Source organism: Canis lupus, chromosome 18 (assembly GCF_003254725.2).
Source record: "Canis lupus dingo isolate Sandy chromosome 18, ASM325472v2, whole genome shotgun sequence".
Classification (NCBI taxonomy): domain Eukaryota; kingdom Metazoa; phylum Chordata; class Mammalia; order Carnivora; family Canidae; genus Canis; species Canis lupus.
In genome coordinates this window covers 10678666-10701707 of record NC_064260.1, presented here as the reverse complement: position 1 = coordinate 10701707, position 23042 = coordinate 10678666, and the positions used below count along the sequence as shown (strand labels likewise).

The 23042-nt window shown below is 40.4% G+C and overlaps 1 protein-coding gene and 1 long non-coding RNA gene across 6 annotated transcripts in view; one reads left to right on the top strand and one right to left on the bottom strand.

Annotated features, from left to right (window-relative positions):
- The window catches only part of POU6F2 (POU class 6 homeobox 2), a 479107-nt gene that overhangs the window by 4063 nt on the left and 452002 nt on the right, over positions 1-23042 (top strand). The window lies entirely within an intron of this gene.
- LOC112661499 (uncharacterized) lies at positions 875-21374 on the bottom strand. 2 transcript variants are annotated; one of them, XR_007403529.1, is made up of 3 exons: positions 21019-21374; positions 2916-4639; positions 875-1131 (listed from the first exon to the last, which is right to left on the bottom strand). It is a non-coding gene; the product is annotated as an uncharacterized LOC112661499 (long non-coding RNA). The 2 variants fall into 2 exon arrangements; XR_004806781.2 differs by having other exon boundaries at positions 2916-4492.

Sequence of the window (23042 nt, the reverse complement as noted above, 5' to 3'; positions counted from 1 at the left end):
ACAGAAGATGGCATGGGTATTTGAAATGATTTCTTTTAAACTGTTTTAGCACAGATAAAAATATTTACCCGAATGACTACTTCTAACAATGATGAGAATGTGAAAATAATTTTTACTGCTTTCAATCATAATCGAAAGTAAATGGTTGGGTTTTTTGGTGTGTGTGTGTGTGTGTGTGTGTGTGTGTGTTTGCAGCTGGTAATTTCAGTATCCTTTTATACCTACTTAGCCTGTGTGAACAACCCCATTTGATAATGCAAATGTTAGTTTGTGTTCCTCCTCATATACATATTGGAATGATAATTATTTCTGTCCTCCACCCCCACAACTCCTCCTTCTTAGTTTTGTTCCTAAGTGGATTTGGGTTAGAGGAGCAAATAACCAATTTTCAGTGATATTTTCCATTCAGAATACTGAAAGATTCCCACGAAATATGATCTTTAGGTTTTTCATTCATCTCTAAGATCAAATATCCACTTGCTTCCACTGGAGGGGAAGAGTAGACTTTTCTGTATTGCTGGCCATGATCCAGCTCGGGAGAGTGTACTGGCTCCATAGAGCAGATATTACTCATAAATGTCTTTCCCCCAGGATTTTCTCTCCCCCAAGCAAGCAATTAAGCAGTCTAGTACTTAAGAACAAACTCCCTGCCTAGGATATCGAGATCAAGAAACTTGGTTCATTCATATAATTCTTGGAAATCAACTGGATTTTTGATAGTTATTTGTAGCACGCTTCCTAGCCCTTTGAACTATAGGGTGGATTCTTGCCTTCTGATGATTTTTCAAATCAACTCAAATTAAACAGTTAAGCAGGTTCTGAGCCATGGGTTTTCATATCATGTAAAAATGAAGACTCTTATTTCCACCTCTCATGGTCATTAAATGTTTACTACATTTTTTTTTTTTCTTTTTTGCAGACCTGAGCTGGTGAGTGACAGATTAGTTCATCAGTATTACAGACCTCCTGGTTGTTGGTTGTTGTTGTTTTTTTCCTCATCTCATGCAGACGGGTCACCGTGTCCAATCCTCCTTCTGGCGCTGCTGTCCCCAGAGGACCCTTGGCCAGCCTGCCATCTTGATGCGCAGGCCTGAGGGTCTGGGCTGGCTGCACGTTTCCTTATACTAGCTTCTGCAGATATTACAGAAGAGAGGATATTAAATTAGTTGTTAATAAAAACAACAGATGAGGCAAATTAGATAAAAATATTTATCAAGCATATCTAAGAATTTGCTAGGAATGGGAGAGACATAGCTGGGTAAAAGTGCTCATGGATACACTTCCAGTGGACATGGCTAAGAGATCAGTGGAAGAGTGGAGAAACCATGCTTAGTAGGAATGGAAGTGCATCCAAAAGCTTTTACAATTTTCCTTATCAGTAAAATGGGTCTTTTTTTTTTTTGAGGTAAATTTAGACAATTTAAAGTGTTGAAAAGTGACATGTTAGAAGGTGAATGTAGTTGTTTGAGATAGGGCTCGAGTGTGTGCGCTAATGGCTCAGAGGGCAAGTGCCAAGAACTTGGTGCATTTGGCTTGGTGCATTTGGCGTGTTTTCTCCTATGAAGATTTTATTTATTTGTTAAAAGATTTTATTTATTTATTCATGAGAGACACAGAGAGAGAGGCAAAGGCATAGGCAGAGGGAGAAGCAGGCCCTGTGCGGGGAGCCCAATTTGGGACTCGATCCCAGGACCCCAGGATCACACCCTGAGCTGAAGGCAGACGGTCCACCACTGAGCCATCCAGGTGCCCCTCATATGAAGATTTTAAAATACAAAAAGATTTCGTTGTTCTGGTAGTAAAATAATTTTGCATGTGACTTTATTTGTACCCTTCCTGTTCCCCAAAGTACTCAACATGGCTCTAAGGACAATATGTTTAACTAGTACATACATACTCAGGCTGATGTGAAATGGAGGTGGCCCAGAGAAAAGGGGTGCCAGTGGTGTGTAAATAGTACACTTGCCTATTGTTCTCAGCCCCTTTTGACTGATTTTCATGCCCTTTATAGAAAACTTAAACTTGAGGCTAATCCAACCTTGTTTTACACATGCCAAGCATAACTTGTATATTGCTCTAAGTGTGCTCTGGGAACTCATTTTTGAAGGTGTGGATGCCCTTTTCCTACGAAGCCAGCACACCACTTCAACGAATTGATACGCTTTAGGACTGTGAGATTGTTGTTTGGGTTTAATTGCAAATACTTTTTTTCTGGGGTATTCCAGGTGAAGAGTAAACTAGAAAAATACAAAATAATGAAGGATTATTCTTTCTGAAATTCAAAATGGTGCCAGTATTCCTTTTGTATGGAATTGAATCTGTGCTATGTATTTCCAACTGAGCCAATACTCCACTCATACTTAGAGGAGAGTTGGTCTTAGCTTTTTATATTCTTTGGATTAACTCAATTTTTATAACCTTTCAAATATTTTTGCATTGAAGTTCGGTGTGTTACCTGAGCAGTGTTTAAATTGTAAAGCCAGTTTTGTCCAGCAAAGTAACAATGCCTCAATATAGTAGTGATGCTATACAATCATGCCCATACTAATACTAAACCACCTGAAAGCTGGTCTGGAAACCACTTTCTTTTCTATTTCTAAGATGACTTAATGAAACTCTCTCTCTCTTCAAGTATAGACTTGGTGTTTAAGAATTTAGAGTTGGGACACCTGGGTGGCTCAGTGGTTGCGCCTTTGGCTCAGGGCATGATCCCAGAGTCCTGGGATGGAGTCCCACATCCATCTCCCTGCACAGAGCCTGCTTCTCCGTCTGTCTGTGTCTCTGCCTCTCTCTCTACGTCTCTCATGATAAATAAATAAAATCTTTAAAAAAATTTATTTAAAAGAAAATTTTTTGAATTCACATCTCTAGGATATGGAGAGAGGTTGCTAGAATATTCCAGTACAAATACTTACGAAAGCAAAGTTTGAATGTAATGTTTCCTGAGTATCAGATCCGTAGTACTTGTTTGGGAGGTGAGTGAAAGAAGGCATCCTGTCGTTGACGGTCAACGGTGTCACGCAAACTGCATTTTACCATCCAGTTGAAAGCCTCTTTCTGTTTTCCTCTTTGTTGTTTGCCAGAATTAGAATTTAATAACGTGTCTGCAAATACTGAGAAGCTCCGCCTTCCCTTGCACTGTGGTATTGCGTAAGCTGTTGCTTTTTTTCCCCTAACGCTTGATGGAGTAAAAAGTCAGGTTGTGAAATAAAATGCAAATATCAAAGGATCAGACCTGAAGAAAAATGGGCCACAAGATAAATAGTGGCTATAATATGAACAGTAACAGAAAATTTAAATATACAGCGTTTAGATTCATTTGTATGTTGTGACTGGACTTTTACCTGGGAGACAGTAGCTGCTCTCGCCATAATTTCACTGCCTTCATTCACATTCTTGCTTTGCTTTCTCGGTCCCTCCCTTCTTTTTTTTTTTTTTTTTTTTTTTTCCTGGGAGACTGGGGCCAATGAAACATATGTACAAGAAAGTAAATTACCCGGTCAAACCTTGTTCTGGGATCACATGTCAATACTCTGTTGAGCCATGTCTTGAGCTGGTCCAAAATTATAGTCAAAATTTGTACCAGTGGTACTTTCTACACACTCTTCGGAACCCTGGATGGAGGAAGGAGCTCTGAGAAGCTGTCATTACATTTCACTGGGATTCATTTTGCTTTTCTAATATTGTCTTGCTCTTCCCAGTTCTACAATGGGAGCCAATTATGGTGAAAACTGCCTAATTTTCATCTGATGAATTCCTTCCTGGTTTGCCCTACGTTTGTGTTCTTTTCTTTACTCTAGCTATAGGGCTATAAATGACCATATTATTATTTCAGGGCTACCACTTCTGATTATAAAACTATTGTACATCAGGAAGAGCGAAATCATTGAAAACATCCCTAATTATGTCTACTAAAGGTTTGAAGTCTCGAGGTTTGAAAACAGGTATTTTTCAATTTGGTTGGTTTCAGAAAATAGCTTTTTGTTTTATCACTAGCTTTAAAAAACCCCATGATAGGAAGGACTCTTTCTTTAAAAGACAAGAGGTTAGCTATTGATACTTGGTACTGATTCCGGGTGAACTGCAACCCTGTTCCCTTCAGCCACGTTTTTTTTCTAACCAGAAGCACAAGGAGAAAAAAAAAATCAAAGATCAGCAGAATATACGAAATTTCACCAATTTTCAGCCCCACTGCTGGGCCAGGAGGTGGATTCTTTCAGTGGGAAGAGATGCCCAAACCATTTCCATCCTGCTCCCACCCCCTAAGGTCAGAGATGCAAATAAATGTGTCCAGGCCTTGAGTAAACGAAAAGGCAATGAGAACTCAGAGGCATCGTGCTGGTATTTTGCTTTCTTCCTTCATCTGTCATTTCTGCCTTCAGCTTTTGCTCTTTCCCACTGTAATCCAGCGTCAGTTTGATGAGTAATAAGTGCAAAGTGAAGCCTTGTGGGCTGCCCAGGCAGCAAAGGGCACTGGAAAGAGAGGCGAGACCTGCAGCAAAACAAAAACAAAAACAAAAAAAACAACAAAAAAACCCCAAAAAACCGAAGCAGAATCATAGCAGGAAAACTCTCCAACACACCGGGTTCTGTAGTCAGGATTTTGGTGAAGTTATTTTACAAGCTGATTTCATCTCACCTGGAGATTTCAGATCACAGAAATAAGAGTGAAACAATTACTTTAGGATGAGACAAATACAATTTTAAAATAAAGCCTAAAGGGGCGGGGTGGGGGGAGGAAGAAAAGAAAAAGAAAAGCTCCCCACTGCTTGTGCCATGGAACACGAATTTCGAAATCAAGGAGCACTTGATCTTGGGAACTTGCTACAAGAGTTGAAGCAGGGCTTTGGTGCTGAGGAACAGCGGCCTTACACAAATGGGTGTTTCGTGTGCTTCACACGATGTTGACTCTGCATGGTTTACTACTTTGATTTTTTAGGAATAATCATAACCAGAAAGTATTTTAAGAAGAAAACACCTATGTCTGGCACCTAAAACCTTACAGAAACAGACCTACATTAAAAAGATTAAATTAAAAGATAATTGTAAAATGGTGTTTTTTTTTTTTTTTTTTTTTTTTTTTTTTTTTTTTTTTTTTTGCATTGACCAGAACTCAGACAAACTCCTCTTAATAAGAACAAAGTAAACCATTTACAGAGAAGTTAGTTTTCGGTACAGGATTCATGTATGGATTTTTTTTAATACAATATTTTATTGTTGAGAGTGAGAGGCACATCACTGACGGAGAAGTGTGGATATCAGAAATCCTAATTGATATTGAAGGTATGTGGGGGGAAAAAGTAGATATTCCTTAAATGGTCACTTGTATTTTTTCAAAATTGGATGCCAGCGTAGGCAAGGATGGGGCCAGGTACACAGTCCTGGGCTCCAGCAGACCAGACCTGCTTTAGATAAAGCCAGTTAATTTTGTAAGCCTTAAATAATACTAGCCAACAAGGCACTCTCAACCTTTTGGAGAAAAGGTTGAGAGTCGGGGCAAATGTAAAACCCTGCTTAACGTGCACGAATAAAGCCAAGAACTTCAAACTCATTTCACTTAGTGTCAGCCCTGATGATTCATCATTATGGTCAGAGCAAACTGTGGTCTCTGGGCTGAAACAATTTTATCCATTTTTTTAAAAAACAGAATGTTCCAGCTTGGATCTTATATCCTTAGGGTTACAATATTGAATTCTGAATCGGGAAACTTAATCTTGCAGCCAGATTTGACAAGATGCTGGTTGAACGGGAGGCAGAAGTGATTGTAGGATGAAAGGCCCCAGGTCAGAATTTGGGGAAAGAGGAGATTTTGTGGAAATTTGGCTGTGTGGTAAGAACCCCAAGTTTGAAAAATTTTTCACTGTTCATATCAGCAGATGGTGTTCAAGGGTCTGAAAATTATATCGCAGGCTGTATTCATTTTCTCTGTTTCAGAGCTCTCTTTAACAGAGTTAATTTTTATACCTTTGGAGGTGTTTTTCTTAGTGTATTACTAATGTTGCGAATGTAAAGGCATCTGTAATACTATTCAAAAGGTTTCTGGGAGCAAAGATGCACATTATTGCTCAAATCCAAGACAGTTATACTTTGTTTCTTGGCAAGATGGTAATACTTGTTTCGGGAACTAAAGTTTTTCTTTTTTGAAAACTTTTCCCATACAAATCCTATGTATAGATTTCCAGGGACTAAAGTATTTGGAAAAAAAATGAAAATGAGGCAATCTAATAAGTGCACATACACACACACACACACACGCACGCACGCACAGGCACTCACATCCTAGACATATTAGGAATACTTGCTTATTTAACTTGCAATAATATAAAAATATTTTAACTTTTCAATTTGGGCACATGAAAAGATTATAGTAGGTGTTTGCTTAAAATACTCTTCCTTTCAACTAAGTTGTTCACGAGAATGGACAAATACTTTGTAACTTCTAGAAATCAGGATTACGGTACAAATTTGAATACATAGTTGATCACTAAACTGTAAAAGGATGATTATTATGATAATGGCATTACCATTACAGGGTAAGGTAATTGCCCTCCAGAAAACAAGGGCGTATTGTTTTGCGACATACTTCTATTTTATAGCTACTTTCTACAAGTGCTGAGATATATCAGCTGGATTTTCTCTCTCTTTCTACCATTCTCCGTCAAGTGGGAGTTAAATAGCTAGTTCAGGCCAAGAGTTGAGCATCTGCCTGAAATCTGCAGAACATGAACACAATTATTACATGCAGATGATTGAGGCGAGTTACATAGTAGACTCTTAGAGTCTTCTTAAATTTTTTATTAAACAAATTATAAAAGCAATATGTGCTTATGAGAAACAATTTCAAACAACGCAAGAGAATATGAAGTGAAAAGTCAAGTACCCATCCTCCCACTCCCCACAAATAACCATTATCAAAAATTCATTGTATCTTTCAGAAATTGTCTATGCATGTATAAGCATAGAAAGTCTTCAAACGGGACGCCTGGGTGGCTCAGTGGTTGAGTGCCTGCCTTCATGCTCAGGGCATGATCCTGGAGTCCCAGGATCGAGTCCCGCATCAGGCTCCCTCATGGAGCCTGCTTCTCCCTCTGCCATGTCTCTACCTCTCTCTGTGTGTCTCCCATGAACAAATAAATAAAATCTTAAAAAAAAAAAAAGAAAATCTTCAAACAACCCAAGTAGATTCATACTATATACAGAATTCTACAACTTTCACTTTTAAAAAACATACATTGAACAGCTCTTATTATGAATAGATTGCCACCCTTTCCTAAAGTATTCCCTCTTATGGATGTATGCTAACCTGTTTAACCAGTTCCTTTCTTTATTGAGATATAATTGACATACAGCATTATATTAGTTTCAGGTGTATAACATAATGATTCAATATCTGCGTGCATTGCAAAATGATCACCGCAATACATAACCAGTTCTCTCGTGATGAGCATCTACTTTTCAGAAATAAGTTAGTCTCTATACTAACAAATAGAGATGTTTCATCTCTCTTAGCAAGAAAAAAAAATCCCAGAATCTTCCAAAGGGAGTTTGCTTTACCGAAAGAACTCATAAGTAGTTTCTCCTAAGAGAAGATGATGAGTAATGTCAAATGTGAAGGATAGCTTTATGCCACATTTATCATTTTTAAAAAGATTTTATCATTTTAATCATTTTTTAAAATATTTTATTTATATATTCATGAGAGACAGAGAGAGAGAGAGAGAGAGAGAGAGAGAGGCAGAGACACAGGCAGGGGAAGCAGCAGGTTCCATGCAGAGAGCCCAATGGGGGACTCAACCCGGGACTCCAGGATCACGCCCTGAGCCAAAGGCAGTCACTCAACCACTGAGCCACCCAGGCATCCCTATATTTATCATCTCTAGGTTGAACACTCAAGCCAATGAAAATACCAGTAAAGATCACAACATTGTATTTAGTGATAAAGAAGTAAGAATATGAGATAATGACATAAGGAGCCAGTTCTCAATAGGATATATTATGACTTTAAAACTTCTATTTGTTTCACTCCACCAATTCAGCTGAACAAAATGCAGAACTTATTTTCTCACAAGGGTCTTAGTGCTATTTATTAAGATAATTGACAGAGATGTATGTTTCCAATGCATGATTCAGTTAGTATACCTAGATTAGTGAAAAAGAGACCAGAAGAAATTCATGGTAATTAATGTCAGTTAAATTCCTGTTTCCTATATTTCATATTGTCAGACTAATCCTTCAACCATGATTCATAGGTTAAGTAATGCAGTCAGGAGAAGGGTTGGATCAAAACTAATCAGACATAGCCCTTGAATTCAGTTAATTTAGAGGTTTGGTAAGGTGGGCTAAACGTATACCCCTCAAATATTTAAGAGAGTGTGAAAAGTTACGTTTTAGATTTCTTTTGGGAGAGGTCTCTGCTCATTCATCTTAACTGCATCACCTCTCATACTAATAAGAAAGTGAAGTGGGTAGTAAGGAAATCTTTATCTGTATAAGAGATGGAAGTGTGAACTAACTGTGACATCTTTCGGTGTCCAGATTCCCAGAACTGATTCCATGGAACTGCTGGTTGGGCAGGTGTACACGTCTTCCTTCTCCCTTCTTCTCTATAGACAGTGGGACAAGTAACCTGGATAAGAAACTATCATACTTCATTTATAAGTTTAAAAGTAGCTGGTTCCATGGACACCTGGGGAGTCAGTTGGTTAAATGTCTGCTTTCAGCTCAGGTCATGATCTGAGGGTCCTGGGATGGAGCCCCACATCCCGTTCCCTGCTCAGTGGGGAGTCTGCTTCTCCCTCTCCCTCTGCCTGCCACTCTGCCTACTTGTGCTCTCTCTCTTTCTCTGTCAAATAAATAAATAAAATCTTAAAAAAAAAAAAACGAACAAACCCCAAAGTGGCTGGTTCCTTCCCATGAAGCCCAAAACTGGCTCCGAAGAACAAACTACAGATACTGCTGTCATCTGCAACCCACAGCTCTAAGAGGTTAGGTGCCAATCATCATTCCCATTTTATGGAAGCAGAAACTGGCTCAGAAAGGTTATATATCTTCTTCATAGCCATATTGCTAGTGCATAAAAGAAATTTGTTTTAAACCTAGAAATCCTAAGAGTTCACTGTTTTCCTCTATACCACTTCTTAACTCTGGCTACCTATTAGAACCACCTGAAACAACCTTTGAAAAATCTACAGGCATGCAGGACTCATCTCCAGAAATTCTTTTTCTTTTTTTTAAGACTTATTTTATTTATTTTTTACAGTGAGTGAGAGACAGAGCGAGAGAAAGAAGGGTCAGCAGGAGAGGGGGAGAGACAATCTCAAGCAGATTCCCTGCTAGGTGTGGAACCCCATGTGGGGCTCCGTCCTAGGACCCCGAGATCATGACCTGAGCCAAAATCAAGAGTGCTGGTACTTAACTGACTGAGCCACCCACGTGCCCCACAGAAATTCTGATTCAATTTATCTGGGTGGGGTCTGGATATTTGTATTTGGAAGAAGCTTTACAGATAATTTCAATGCAGTCTATCACAGGGCCTCTTAAATTGAATGAATGTTATTTTATATGTTTTTTGGAATGTTATCTTAAATAATAAAATGAGACAATGAAGATTACACAGTCACCCCAACTAATGCATGTACGTGCACATGTGCACACACACTCATAAATCCACAGCAAAGTTTGGAGTTAGTCTGGTATTCATGGTGTGTGTGTACGTATGTTTCAGTGGAAATCTTGGCTCTTGTAAGCTATGTTGAACATCTAAGTTAACGTTTAATAATGTTGTTTATCCAGAAGAGAGCTAGATATTTAGTCATCTTAAAAAATAATGACGCTGATAATAATCTACCAATTAATAAGCGCTTAACCAGGTGCTGGGAACATTATAAACCTACTTTAACCCTTGTGATATCTTTGTGAGGTAATTACTGTTATTATTTACAATTTACTGACTAGGTGACTGAGGAAGTGACACATGGACAGTAAATGACAAAGCTGGAATTTGAACTAAGGATGTTGAAGACTTTAATCACACACAAAATCACAGAAATGACTTGCTCGTTTCCTATACATGAACTTTATTGTTGCTATCATTACCTGTTGTAATTGGGCTGTACATGGTGGTTTGAGAAATAATCCTTTTATAATATATAGAACAGCAGAAGAGATGATGAATGGAAGGATGGAAGGGCAAATTGGTGCTCCCTGTAGGCTTCCATAGAAACAGTTGCTGCAACTAAACAAGAAGTCACCCTGGCCTCCATCTGTTTAGTGCTCCAGGAGATGTGCCTTCAGACCAGGGACTACACAGATCTTTTTTTTTTTTTAAAGATTTTATTTATTTATTCATGAGAGACACACAGAGAGAGAGGCAGAGACACAGGCAGAGGGAGAAGCAGGCTCCAGGTAGAGACCCCGATGTGGGACTCGATCCCAGGACCCCAGGGTCACACCCTGAGCCGAAGGCAGATGCTCAACCACTGAGCCACCCAGGCACTCCCAGACCCAACAGATCTTAAACAGAGTGACAATGGGCACTGCTCTGTGTGTATGAGGAACTAGATTCCCATAGACAGTTTCAGGGAGGATTTGAAAATTTTAAAAACGAATTTGTATGATATGATACTATATCATATGTAAAATGTTATAAATATATAAACTAGAAAACAAGTTTACATTTTATAATAGTCCTGACAATTTGAGATTAATAATCTCAAAAACTCATGTTTTTATCTTTTAGCTGAATAACATTCTATTATCTATCTATCTATCTATCTATCTATCTATCTGTTTTTTAACTGGTTAACATTCTTATTTGCATTTGAAATCAGTGAGCTAAATTTGTATGATGACCTTGCTTTCTCTGTTCATTCTTCATAAAAACTCAACTAAATTCTAGGGGTCCCTGGGTGGCTCAGTTGGTTAAGCATCCCACTGTTGATTTAGGCTCAGGTCATGATCTTAGGGTTGTGAAATAAAGCCCTGTGTTGGGCTCTTCACTGAGTGTGGAGCCTGCTTAAGATTAGGTCTCTCCCTCTCCTTTTGCCCTTCCTTGGCTTGCTCTCTCTCTCTCACAAAAAAACAAGAACAAAACCAAAAGGCACCTCCCCCAAACAGAAAAATAAAAACAAAACCCAGCTCAACTAAATTCCAGACAAATGTGCATTGGCTCTTCTAATCTAATTTTTATAAACTAATTATATTGCTATAATTAAGATTATGGTGGTGGGAAACCAGTGATTCTACTAAGGGGATGTTTCTTTTTTTAATTTTTAAAAATTTTGTTGACATTTAATATCATTAAAAAATTTTTTTTAATTGGAGTTCAATTTGCTAACATATAGCATTACACCCAGTGCTCATCCCGTCAAGTTAAGGGGATGTTTCTTAACTCAAATTCTGGAAAACTTTTAATGATATTGTGGCATTTCTCCTACATCAGTTTCATCTTTTTTGAAACTGAGGTAAATAAAGAGGATCTTCTACCCTGCCTATTTTCAATTACATTGCTTCCCATCAAGTGGCATTTTTCAATGTTTATGACCCTAGAGGCAGTAGTGGGGCTGGAAAGGAGAAATCTTTCCCTACCCAGTAGTTTAAAACTTTCACAAAACATTAATACTGTTTGCATTTGTGTGTTTTGGATGTAGGACCAAGTAGAGTTTATGCTTAAACATCTCTTTAACCTTTGTGCATGATTCAGTTAGGTTAGAACCCACAGATACATGGTTAGTATAGACAAGATGATGATTTGGTGGAATGAATGACCACGGTCTTCCACAAAGTACTCACTGCTTGGGAACAACAGAAGTGAACAGAACACTTGGTAAAGACAGTGGGTTTGCCTGGAGCTGGTAATCTCCTGTAGTGGAACATATCTTCTATCTTGACCCTCCACATCTTAGAGACCTACACCCCTCCTCTCCATGAACACTCAGAATCAAGGAGACATGGTCGTTGTTCAGACAGATGAGCCGAGCCTTGGTAACTCCTCCTACCAGGGCCCAGCAGTGGGAGACATTAGGTTAAGCTTGTGCAGAGGGAGTACAAGTGAGGGGTATGCCCAACAGTGGAGTCCACAGGATGCTGTGGGCTCACTTCTCATCCAAGCCTCATTTAGTGCAACTTTGAGGGACATGTCCATGTTTTAAAACTTCACTTCCTTGTCTATTTCTTAAACTGTGGACTACCCTTGGCTCTGGTGAGTTAGAAACAGGAACACCCAGTGCTGCCTGAAAAACAGCAACAAGAAGATGGTCCGGGGAGATGTTCCATCTTTTCCTGTGCCAAATTCAGAGCACACCAGCCTGGAGGGTGGTTTGGCCGTCACCATGATGTTGGTGACAAACTCACTTTCCTACATGCCTACATTAGGCTAATCAAATCGACCAGAGTTCTGAATATCAAGATGTTAACATTGTTAGGATGTTTCCCTTCCATGGACAGTGTCAGATAGAAGCCCTAATAGTAACTTAATTCTCTTGAATTAATATTCAAAAGAATATTAATGAATATTATGTATCTTTGGCTCTCACCCTTTCTCTCCTATTTTTACCCAGTGGATCTAGCACAGGATAAATCCACAAATCCATAATTGTTGCACATTCATCTTGGCAGGGTAAGATGATGGTGATGGCTACAAATAAGTCCAAGGCAAGTCAGATCTGACCATGGGTCACTCACAGAAAATGTGAGGTGTCTGCTGGAATTCGAGAAGGTAAAAAATAAATAAATAAACAAATTTTAAAAAAAGAGAAGGTAGATGAGGATTATGAGCTGAAGATTTTGTGCATGAACATTTTGGAAGACTTCTCACCTATTCATACCTCTCTTCCTTACATATTTCTTGAAGGCTTTTTTTTTTTTTCTCTTTTCAGTTGGACCAAATTTTTATTAGAGAGTTCTAAGGGAAACATTGAAGGTGAGGGACCATGCTACCTCCTGGTTATTTGGTTAAAATCAGCCTGAAGGGGATCCCTGGGTGGCTCAGTGGTTTGGCACCTGCCTTTGGCCCGGGGCGCGATCCTAGAAACCCGGGATCGAATCCCACATCGGGCTCCCGGTGCATGGAGCCTGCTTCTCCCTCTGCCTGTGTCTCTCCCTCTCTCTCTGTCTGTCTGTCTGTCTATCATGAATGAATGAATGAATGAATGAATAAATAAATAAATAAATAAATAATCTTTAAAAAAATAAAATAAAATCAGCCTGAAAAGTTAATACCACATCACAGAACAGGCGTTCAAATTATGTTTACGAGCAAATGAACAGAAGAGTATCCCTAAATCCACTAGCCATTATTTAAGATTAGGAAAAATTATGATTATATACTAATATGAATAGGTGCCTCATGTGCTCATTTCTTTCATTGGGGTTTTATTTTATTTATTTATTTATTTTTCATTGGGGTTTTAATGGGCATTAAATAAGATTCTTTAATTCTTATTTTCTCTTTATTAGTTACAGAGCTTGTTGAAAAATATGGTTTTACCTCTGCAGCCAGATGGGCCTGCTAATTGCCTGTAACCCTGCATTTTGATATTGGGACTGACAGCCCATCAAAGGAGAGTTTGGGACTGATGAAGAGACCCATTTATTCAGTATTTCTGCCTCCTACGGGGAGTGGGGTCTAGAGGGAAGAAAATCAAATTCCTTATGGATGTGGAGGACCATAGGTATCAGACTCCTGTCACCCACCAACATGATACGGGATTTCTCCCCTTGTGGGTGAGAAGTCCACTTACGTGAAAACACGAGGCGAGGGATCAGCGTCCCCCCCACCACATCCTTTTTTCTGGGAAATTGTCTTGCCTATTTTTGCAGAAAATGGGTGATATTGCTGTAATTTTATTGGAGGCCTTGTCAGACTGAGAAACCAAACAAAGGGGTTTGGAAAAAATAAGTTCCTAGGAGCTTTGTATTTTCAGTTTAGACCCGTGCAGAAATGCCTCCTTTCCTTTCCTCCGCTGCTCTTCCATCCCTAACTCTTTCTCTCCCTCTCCCCCCTCCTTTCCTCCCTTCCTTCCTGGCTTCCATCTTTCTTTCTCTGAAATTGGCCCATCACCATGTTAGAACTGATTGATGGAGTTGCTAGAGACTCAGAGGTCTGTCCTCTTTATACTCACCATCCTATGCTCCCCTGCCCCTTACTGTCCACAACTCTTAAGTCTTTCTAGAGGTCTCTGCTGGCATGTCTGGGCACTAGGTACCTGCTTCAAAATGCTTCCTGTGCAGCAGCTGTCACCCTTTTTTCTATCTCAATGGAATGCACTTCTCAAATGGTTTTGAATTCTCGAGTTGCCTTTGCTCCATTTAGTTCCCTTTCAAAATTCCTTGTTTGGGGATTTTGTGTGTGTGGGGGTTGTGCTACTAGTATTATCTTAGAATATGTAAACGGGACTTGAAAATTATTATTTTCCATTTTCATATTGATGTCTAAAAGGAAAGTGGTTTCCTCTCCCGCAATTTCTTATCCAAATTTCATATTGTGTTCAACTTAAGCAAGCATCCCCATGATATCCAGTGAAGGCTTATTTTGGGCATATCTTAATGTTGAATCTTGAAAAAAAAAAAAAGGAGGGATGCAAGGTCTTACTTAGCAGACTTAAAAGACAAAGAGAAGGAGACAAACCATAAGAGACTCTTAATCATAGGAAACAAACTGATGGTTGCTGGAGGGGAGGGGTGGGGGATAGGGTGACTGGGTGATGGGCATTAAGGAAGGCACGTGATAAAATGAGCGCTGGGTGTTACACGCAACTGACGAATCAGGGACTCTACCCTGAAACGAATAATACACTATATGTTACTTTAAAAAAAAAAAAGACAAAGAGGAGTGAGAAAATGAGGACTTAGAATTTGTGTTTCAGAAGTTCATATTAACTGGCTGTGAGGTTGTATGTGGATCAAATAAATAAGACATGGCCAGAACAATACAGCTAAGGGACATCTCATAAATCTGATGTCATCATTTTCAGGGGTTTCATGAAAATATTCTTATATTTTTTTAGTGGTAAGAACAAATCTGTTCTAACACTTTGCCACCTCTAAACATGTCCCTTAAGATATTACTCTGGGTGGAAAGCTTGTATTCCTCCTCACTTTAGCAATGTTTTATGCAACACAAATCAATTGTGAATAATTTCCATCTCTCCACAGTGCAGGATATGGATTATTCAAATTGTGTTTTAAAACTTTTAATACAAAGAGTCACAGAATATCCTGTGAAATTGGCAGCTACATGTGTACTTAGAAATTGAAAAAGTTAATGAATAAGGGACATAATGAATGAAGAGATGATGATGGTACCTAGAAAACAGAGGCATGAATTTAGACTAGTCTAGTTGATTCTTGAATAAAATGTTCTCAAAATAATGCACAAGTACAGTTATGTTAATGAACTGTTTTATAATTTATATTTCTGTGAGATAAGCAAATAGCAATATCTGAACATTTGACATTTAATTTTTTCTTGGTTTTCATGCTGAATTTTAAACATCATAATGAAGGGAATATATATGTATCTATGTGTGTATATATATTCTTATTTTAATGAAATAAGTATTGGTATTCTGCATTTAAATTGAGGGAAAAGAAATATAGGCCTAGTTAGAGGGAGAAAAAAGAAAGAGTTTTACAAGATCAGGACAAAATGAAGTGTTGATTGTTTGGATGAGTATGGTGCAAAAAACACTTATGAGTTTCAAATTAGAATTCTGTAATGTTATAAAATATGAATGATATCTAAAAAGAAAACCATGAAAATGTCAGGAATAATCTCAAAGGGCAAAATGGGGATTTTTCAGGGGCTGCAGGTTTAGGCTGATAGTTCCAAAAACAACCTACTGGAAAGTTTGCCCAGCATCTCAGGTGAGACTGAACAACACTGATATTTGAATTTCAGGACTTTACACACACCTAGGGACCCACCTCTGAGTCAAGGGTCTTTCCACATAGAAAACCTTCCCACTGTTTTTCTCACAAGAGGTCAGAGCTTGTGAAACCTTCAGGTTTGATCTGAAAGCGTGGAATTCCATGAAAGAGGAAGAGTCGGGTGCTTGAGTGCATGTTTCGGAGCATCAGGCCTCTTCATGCACAAGAGGAGCAACATGCTCCTGGGGTGGGGGTGGGGGTAACATCTAACTCCGTTCTTTCTCTGGTAATATTCATCTTTTTTGTCTCTCCTAAAAATAATATGTCTGCTTGGCTGAACAAACGTTTTGGTCATCTGGAATTCAAAGTATCTGAGGCTAATAAACAGGCAGGCCCATCGAGTATGTTAGTGCCAGCTCTTCCTTAGTCTCCATTTTCCTTTATTGGTGATTTGGAATCCATCGCCAAGTCATCCCTTCCTGAAAGAACGGGGACTCTTGCAGAGCGCCCCCTGCAGGATGATCGGGGAACGACACCTGGAAATGGGAAAAGGTGGGGGCGGGGTACAGGGCCCCAGTGGGGGGAGTGGGGAGGACTGGCAGCTGGCAGGTTGCAGGGAAGGGGGAGGAGAGGGTGGGGGAGAGAGAAGGGAGTGTAAACCAGGAGATGCAGCTGCCAGCAGCATCTGAGTGCAGAAGGGAGAGGACGGGGGGCCTGCCCCTCAGGGCCCAGGGCATCCCCAGCAGGCCTGGGAGGTGAGAGGGTCGGGTTACCTGCCCCCCTGGGCAAGAAGGATGCTGTGGTCAGAGAAGCAGGCTGGCCTCTCTTTTGCCCTTCGCCCAGCTATCCCCGCCCTGGCTGGGCCCCTCCATCCCGCTTCTCCTCTGCTCCCTGTGCCCCAGCGCCTGGCCCACCTGAGCCCCCAGAGAAGCCCTCCCAACTAGTGTGATCCCCTCACTCCTGGGCTCAGGCTCCCCTCCCTGCTGCTGACACCAGAGGCCAGATGGATCCCCTTGGGGAGCCCTCCACAGGGATTCCTCTCGGGAAATCCTTGGAAAGGCACAAACTAGCACAGATCTTAGTTACAGAATCTGAAGCTTAATTTATGAGATTCCTTCCCTGTAGCTCGTTGGGTAGCATCTTGATATCTTTGTGCCTCAATTACTTGTATTTAAAAAGGCATTGAGGGATCCCTGGGTGGCGCAGCAGTTTGGCGCCTGCCTTTGGCCCAGGGCGCGATCCTGGAGATCTGGGATCGAATCCCACGTTGGGCTCCCGGTGCATGGAGCTTGCTTCTCCCTCTGCCTGTGTCTCTGCCTCTCTCTCTCTCTCTCTCTCTCTCTCTCTGTGTGACTATCATAAATAAATAAAAATTAAAAAAAAAAGGCATTGAAACTATCGAGTTGCTTCCCAGAGGTTCCTTGGGATTCCACGACTGTATTTGTTCTAGGTGTTACTAGAACATAGAAGCAAGAGCTATTTCATTAGAAAATTGAAACATTGGGCCTCAAGTGATTTTTTTCCTCCTACTCAAAAATACTAAAATATTATTTAAGAGGCAGCTGACTTCCAAGAATTTCGCCTCTGGAACTTGTCTCTCCCCGTGAAGCCATTTGTTTCTTCTCACGATATTGCCGAGTGGTTAGGAGAAAAGGCTGAGATATGGGAATGCAAGACTTGGAATGCGAGGCTCTTCACCCTTCACACCTTGGACAACTTTCTTGGCCTCTCTAGGAGTCAGCTTTTGAACAGTGGGGTGGGGGTGGTGAAAAGGCCACCCCAGAGAATCACTTGGAGGATTCAATAAGATCATTCATACGAAGAATGAAGCGCAGTGCCTGGTGCACAGAAAACATTACTGTGCCTTCACTGTTTTTACGATTGTCATCCATTGGCAACTTCTTGTCTGGTCCCTCTCTACTGGAAGTTTCCTTGGAGGAAATGGACGTGCCTCTTCACCTTTGTCTTTTGGGGGTGATATTGCTGACCACACTTCTTGAAGCTCCTTAGCTACTTGGCTTTCTTGACCCCAACCCGACACTGCTAACTTTCTTATCTCTCTTCTATTTAGCTTGCTGCTTATTGTCTCCTCTCCAGAAACAGGCATTCCCCAAGGTTCCATCCTGGGTTGTCTTCTGTCTTCTTCTGTATGCCCATCACCTTCAGTAACTTCTACTAGCATTTCTCTACATATCTACTCTCAAATCTGCTTCCAGCCCTGACCACCTTTTTGACCATATCTACCTGGATACTTGGTTTCCCCCCTTACCGGCATCATGTTGGATCCTAAACACATCTTTCCCACAAACCCATTCCACCTACAAGTGTAATGATGAGCACTTATTAAAATCCTACTGTGTGCCAGACAGTGTTCTTAACTTTACATGGGTATCGGTCTGAGCAGAAGCAAGTAGCAGAGCTGGGATTCAAACTCAAGCAGTCTGACTAGGTTTGGCCCTCTTGACCTGCTCATTTCCGCAAAGGATATCACAGCCTTCTATTCACCTCGGTTCCTCCCTCTCTTTCACCTCCCGCATTTAATGAATGGATGGAACTCATGGGATCTACTTGGGTTGGAAATCTTTTTGTCTATTCTTGCTTCCACCCTCTCTTTTAGATTTTTGTTCCTCTCACCTGGACTACTGAACTAACAACCACCCTCCAGTCTCTCCGTTCCACATCAGTGGCCTTCAAACCTTTCTACTTTCAAATAAATTTTACATGAAAGCCCTAAATGTAGAGCAGACAAAGGTAGTGGAGCTCCTGCGGAAGTTGGGGAGGAACCCTGATTCCCACCTGCTCTGTGGCTGACTTTGCCCCCCATGGTGGCTCCTGGTGCCTCAGTGAAAGCCCTTGAGGTGTGAAATCCACTATTAAGCCAGTTACTGGTTAATTTATTGATGACACAGCTCTGAGTGTACTCTTCTCCATCTGGAACATTCCATGGTTCAAAGGCTTGGTGATGAGGTCATGGGAACCCCACCCTGTTTTCAGGTTGATTGTGTTCCTTCCTGCTCCTATTCAGACTCTAACGTCTAGTCTAGGTGAACTAGACTATTCCCTTTCCTCAAATATCTTTCCTCCATGTCTTTGACTTTCCACTACAATTTCTGTTTATCAAAACTCCGAAAGACAACTCCTTCCAGGAAGCCTTTACCCATTGGCCTAAGTATCCAAACCTTCAGATCATGTTGTGCCTCCTTTTGGCATCCACCTCCTGCTTTGTATTGGAATTACTGTAAATGTTGTGTTCTATTTCCCCTTTGGTGATAACCTCAAAGGGTTTCTCCACTCCATATCACTTTGGTACCAGCACTAAGCCTAGAGCCTTAAACCTAGACCCATTGAACACAAATGTATTGCAGATAGTGAAAGCAATTCAGTCATCCAATAAATATTTTAGGGTATTTGTTAGGTGAGTTTTTAGGCTCTGGGGATACAAGGTTCCAGCTATTATGGCACTGACAACAGGTATGAATACATGTGAGCAGAATTAATAAGGTCTTCCTCTGGAGAAGTATACATTTCATATGGTTATAGAAGTTGTAGAGGAAAGAGGTCTTCGAGTCCAACTGACCCAAGACCCTTATGTTGCTCAAAGACATGAAATGATTGGACCAATACCAAGCAGCCAAACTGGGGTGAGAAAGACTCTATTCTCTAGGCATCATGTCACAGCTTTTAGGCTTCAGATTGGTCCCGAATCATATCTTATTGGTTTAGAAAAATGTGCAAAACAGAGATTGTTCTTTGCAAAATTACCTTCATATCCTATTTTCTCTGTCCATTTTTATAATGATTAAGTCTTTTCTTTTTTCCTCCTCCCTCTCCCTCTCCACCTCTGCCAACTCCTCACCCCCACCCCAAACAATCACGTGAGCAATGTATGTAGTTATTATTGCTCTACTACTCATCCCAGTTAATAAATTACCTGTGACATCGCGTAGACCCTGAAACTTCCTGAGGTTAGGAGTCAGGGAAGGAATTTTCTCCCATATTCTTCATGAGGTACATACTAGCTTGAGCTGTCTTAAGTGATTAGGGTGTGCTAGAGTGAATTTTAACAACTCAGGAAAATGGGGGTTGTAGCCAACTTCCAAGGAGAGAAGGAGCTTACATTATATATAATATGCCTTGTGTTTAAAAAGCATACCTGTATCTAGACATAGGGATATTATGATATTTAGTGAGATTTCATGGGATACATAGAAATACATTGGAAGATCTGAACATGTATAATGAACATTGATGCGCTCTGTAAAGTACTTTTAATGCAAGGGGAATGTGAGAAAAATTTAAGCAATACGTGTGTTTTGATGTTAATTGTGTTACATGCTTAAAGGTAAGCTAGAAGGGAGCAAGGGAAGAAAGGTAGACTATTAAGCTTAAAGAACCAATAGTAGAAAGCCAAGTAACGGGCATTAGAGGGTTAGCTATAGGAAACTTAGCTGGAGTTGAAGTAGCGGGCATTGGGGGGTCGATTCTAATAACATTTCTGCTTTACAGACTTCTCCACATGACATTTGAAGAATATTGTGAAAAGTTTCTGCTGTCTAGCCACAGGAAAGAATTCCCCGTTCTTTGTAGAACTGTATGTCCCAGTGGATATATTTCCTTATAAGCTATTTGAGGCAGGGGCCATATTTTGCCACAGCCTCTAACACAACACTTTACACATAGTAGGCGCTCAATAAAGATTTGTCAAGCGTGCGAATGCATAGGGTTTCCAGTAAAGACATGATCCAAGGCTGTTCAGGTGGTTCTTACTTCATTTTTATGGCCGTTTGGAACTTACAGCTCCCCTAGCAACTATAACTTGTACCCCTTGAGCATATGTACTATTTAGTATTTCTGTATGTGGTGTCAACTTTCATGTCATAATATACTATATATGTTACTGGTTAGGTTACAGTTGTTTGGGGAACCACAGGCTTTCTCCCACCTAAAATAAGCCCTTGCCAGCCATCCTGGTCGACCAAGAGGTGACATTCACTGGATGGCCTTTTCATGTCTAACTCCCTGCTCCCTGACCTTTTACCCCCAATTTGGTAGACACATCCAGTTATAAGCATAGGTGCCCAGGATAACGACAATTGGGTGCTTAATTGCCTTTTTGCTATTAATATTTCTAATGGCCGCATTGATACTTACTCTTGCTTTGTCAGGGGTGCATTTATATTACACCCACGTTTTGAGATGAGGGATCAGTTCAAGAGTAGGTCTGCTTCTGTGAGATGCTCCTAAGGACAATGACGTAGGACAAAAAAGTTTCCTTCTCCTGCCTCGTGCAACCAAAAAATGAAGAGCATTGTGGCTGCGTTTTCCTAAAGTAGATACTAGAACTTTTCCTTTTCTGATCATAATCATGAAGTTTTAAAAGGGAGTTTCTTGAAGCCTAGAAAAAGAACTGAACCTCATCCTAGATCTTGTAATTCAGCATTGTGAACAGGAAGCCGAGGAAGGGAGGTGGGCAGCAAGCCGGTGAAGAGGCACTTAGGGGAAGTATAGTGGAGTCCAACGCTCTCTTCTCTGCACCCCCCCCCGTCCCCCCCCCCCCCCAGCACGTGCTGGTGGACACTGGAGGAAACTGTTTAAGCAGACTGGCCTTGAGCCAGCAGATATTTCTGTTTGTGTTACTTGAAGCTTAGAGATCTATCTGGTGTACTCTCAAGGGAAAGCCTCAGTGTATCTATGTCTTTCTAAATTGAGGACACCTTATCGTTTAAGACTGATTTACTTATAAGGCTTTTAACCTTCTGATGATGACTTACACAGTTAACAAGACAAGTACGATGTTTCACCAACGCTTATCACACATCAGCAACTAGCATCAGACTCCTCTTCACTATAATTCTCCTACTAAATATTCTTAGGCCCTTCCCTGTCTCCTGGCCTCTCTAGTCTCTCAACACGCATGCGCACGTGCGCAACACACACACACACACACACACACACACACACACACACACACAGGCACACTGCCCTCTCCAGTTTACAGCTAGACATTAACCTCTCTCTTTTACATTTAAGCCCTGGCCTGAAGACTGAATGCTTACGAGCTTTGTTTCTCTTTCATAAGTCACAAATGGGGACGCTCAAACATATTTGTCGCAACGGAATAAAAATGCTCTGAAATTTGACTTATAGACTAGAAAAGGCTGGACTTACAGGAGGCATTTGTTCCCACCCTTGTCCCTTGGTGTCTCCGTGGCCCCCACATGCAGGGTCTGCAGCAGTGTTTGTCCATCCTTCTTAACAACATGAACTTGCCTTTTCCTTATATCTTATTTTTTGATACCTGGCAAATCAAAAATGACCTGTTCCGTGTTCTTTGTTCAAGCAGACTGATAAATGGAGGTATGCCTCCATGTTAATAGTGAACTACCGCACAGTATTTATAATGTAAAAGAAGTTTCATGGCATTACAGTATATTAACCTTCAATATTAATGTAATGAGGGAGATTTCACATGGGGCAGGTGAGACAGTTGTTTCTGGGTGAATAGTTTACCCAACCTCTCAACCTATACCAGTTACAAGGCCACTTCCTCTGCCCTTATGCAATGCTTGTACTTGATTGTGCCTGTATGGTTTGCAGACAGCTTAAAAAAGCTTAGGGTCTAGTATCACTCAATTCTCATGCTGAACAAAATATGCTAGAAAGATCATTTTGCATCACACCCAATTTTGATTTTTTTTTTCTTTTCCTTTTCCTTGTGTCTTTTTTTTTTTTTCCATTGGGTTAAAGTTCACAATCAGAGTTGAGGACAAGTCAATGATGATTGATTAATTAATTCATGTGATTTTTATTAAGTACTGGCTATGAGCCAGGTACAACATAATGCATGGGAGATAGAATAATAACCAAGGTAATTGCAGTCATTGTCCTTATCTACATGAGAGTGTAGATAGGGAAAGAAATGAAAAACCAGTAAAAAAATAAAGAAAAATACTAAACAGTGATAATTATCAGCAAGGAGATAAAAGGTTTCGCTAAGATGGTGAATTATGATTGAAACTGTAACACTTACTTCAGATGGTGATATAAGGAAAGGCCATGTTTAAGCTAAATCCTAAAGGTTGAATGGTCAGCTTGTGGAGAATGGGGCTGGTGATGGAGTGGGAGAGTTGGGAATGATGATGGTGGTGGAAATGATGATGGAATTGGTAGTAGTG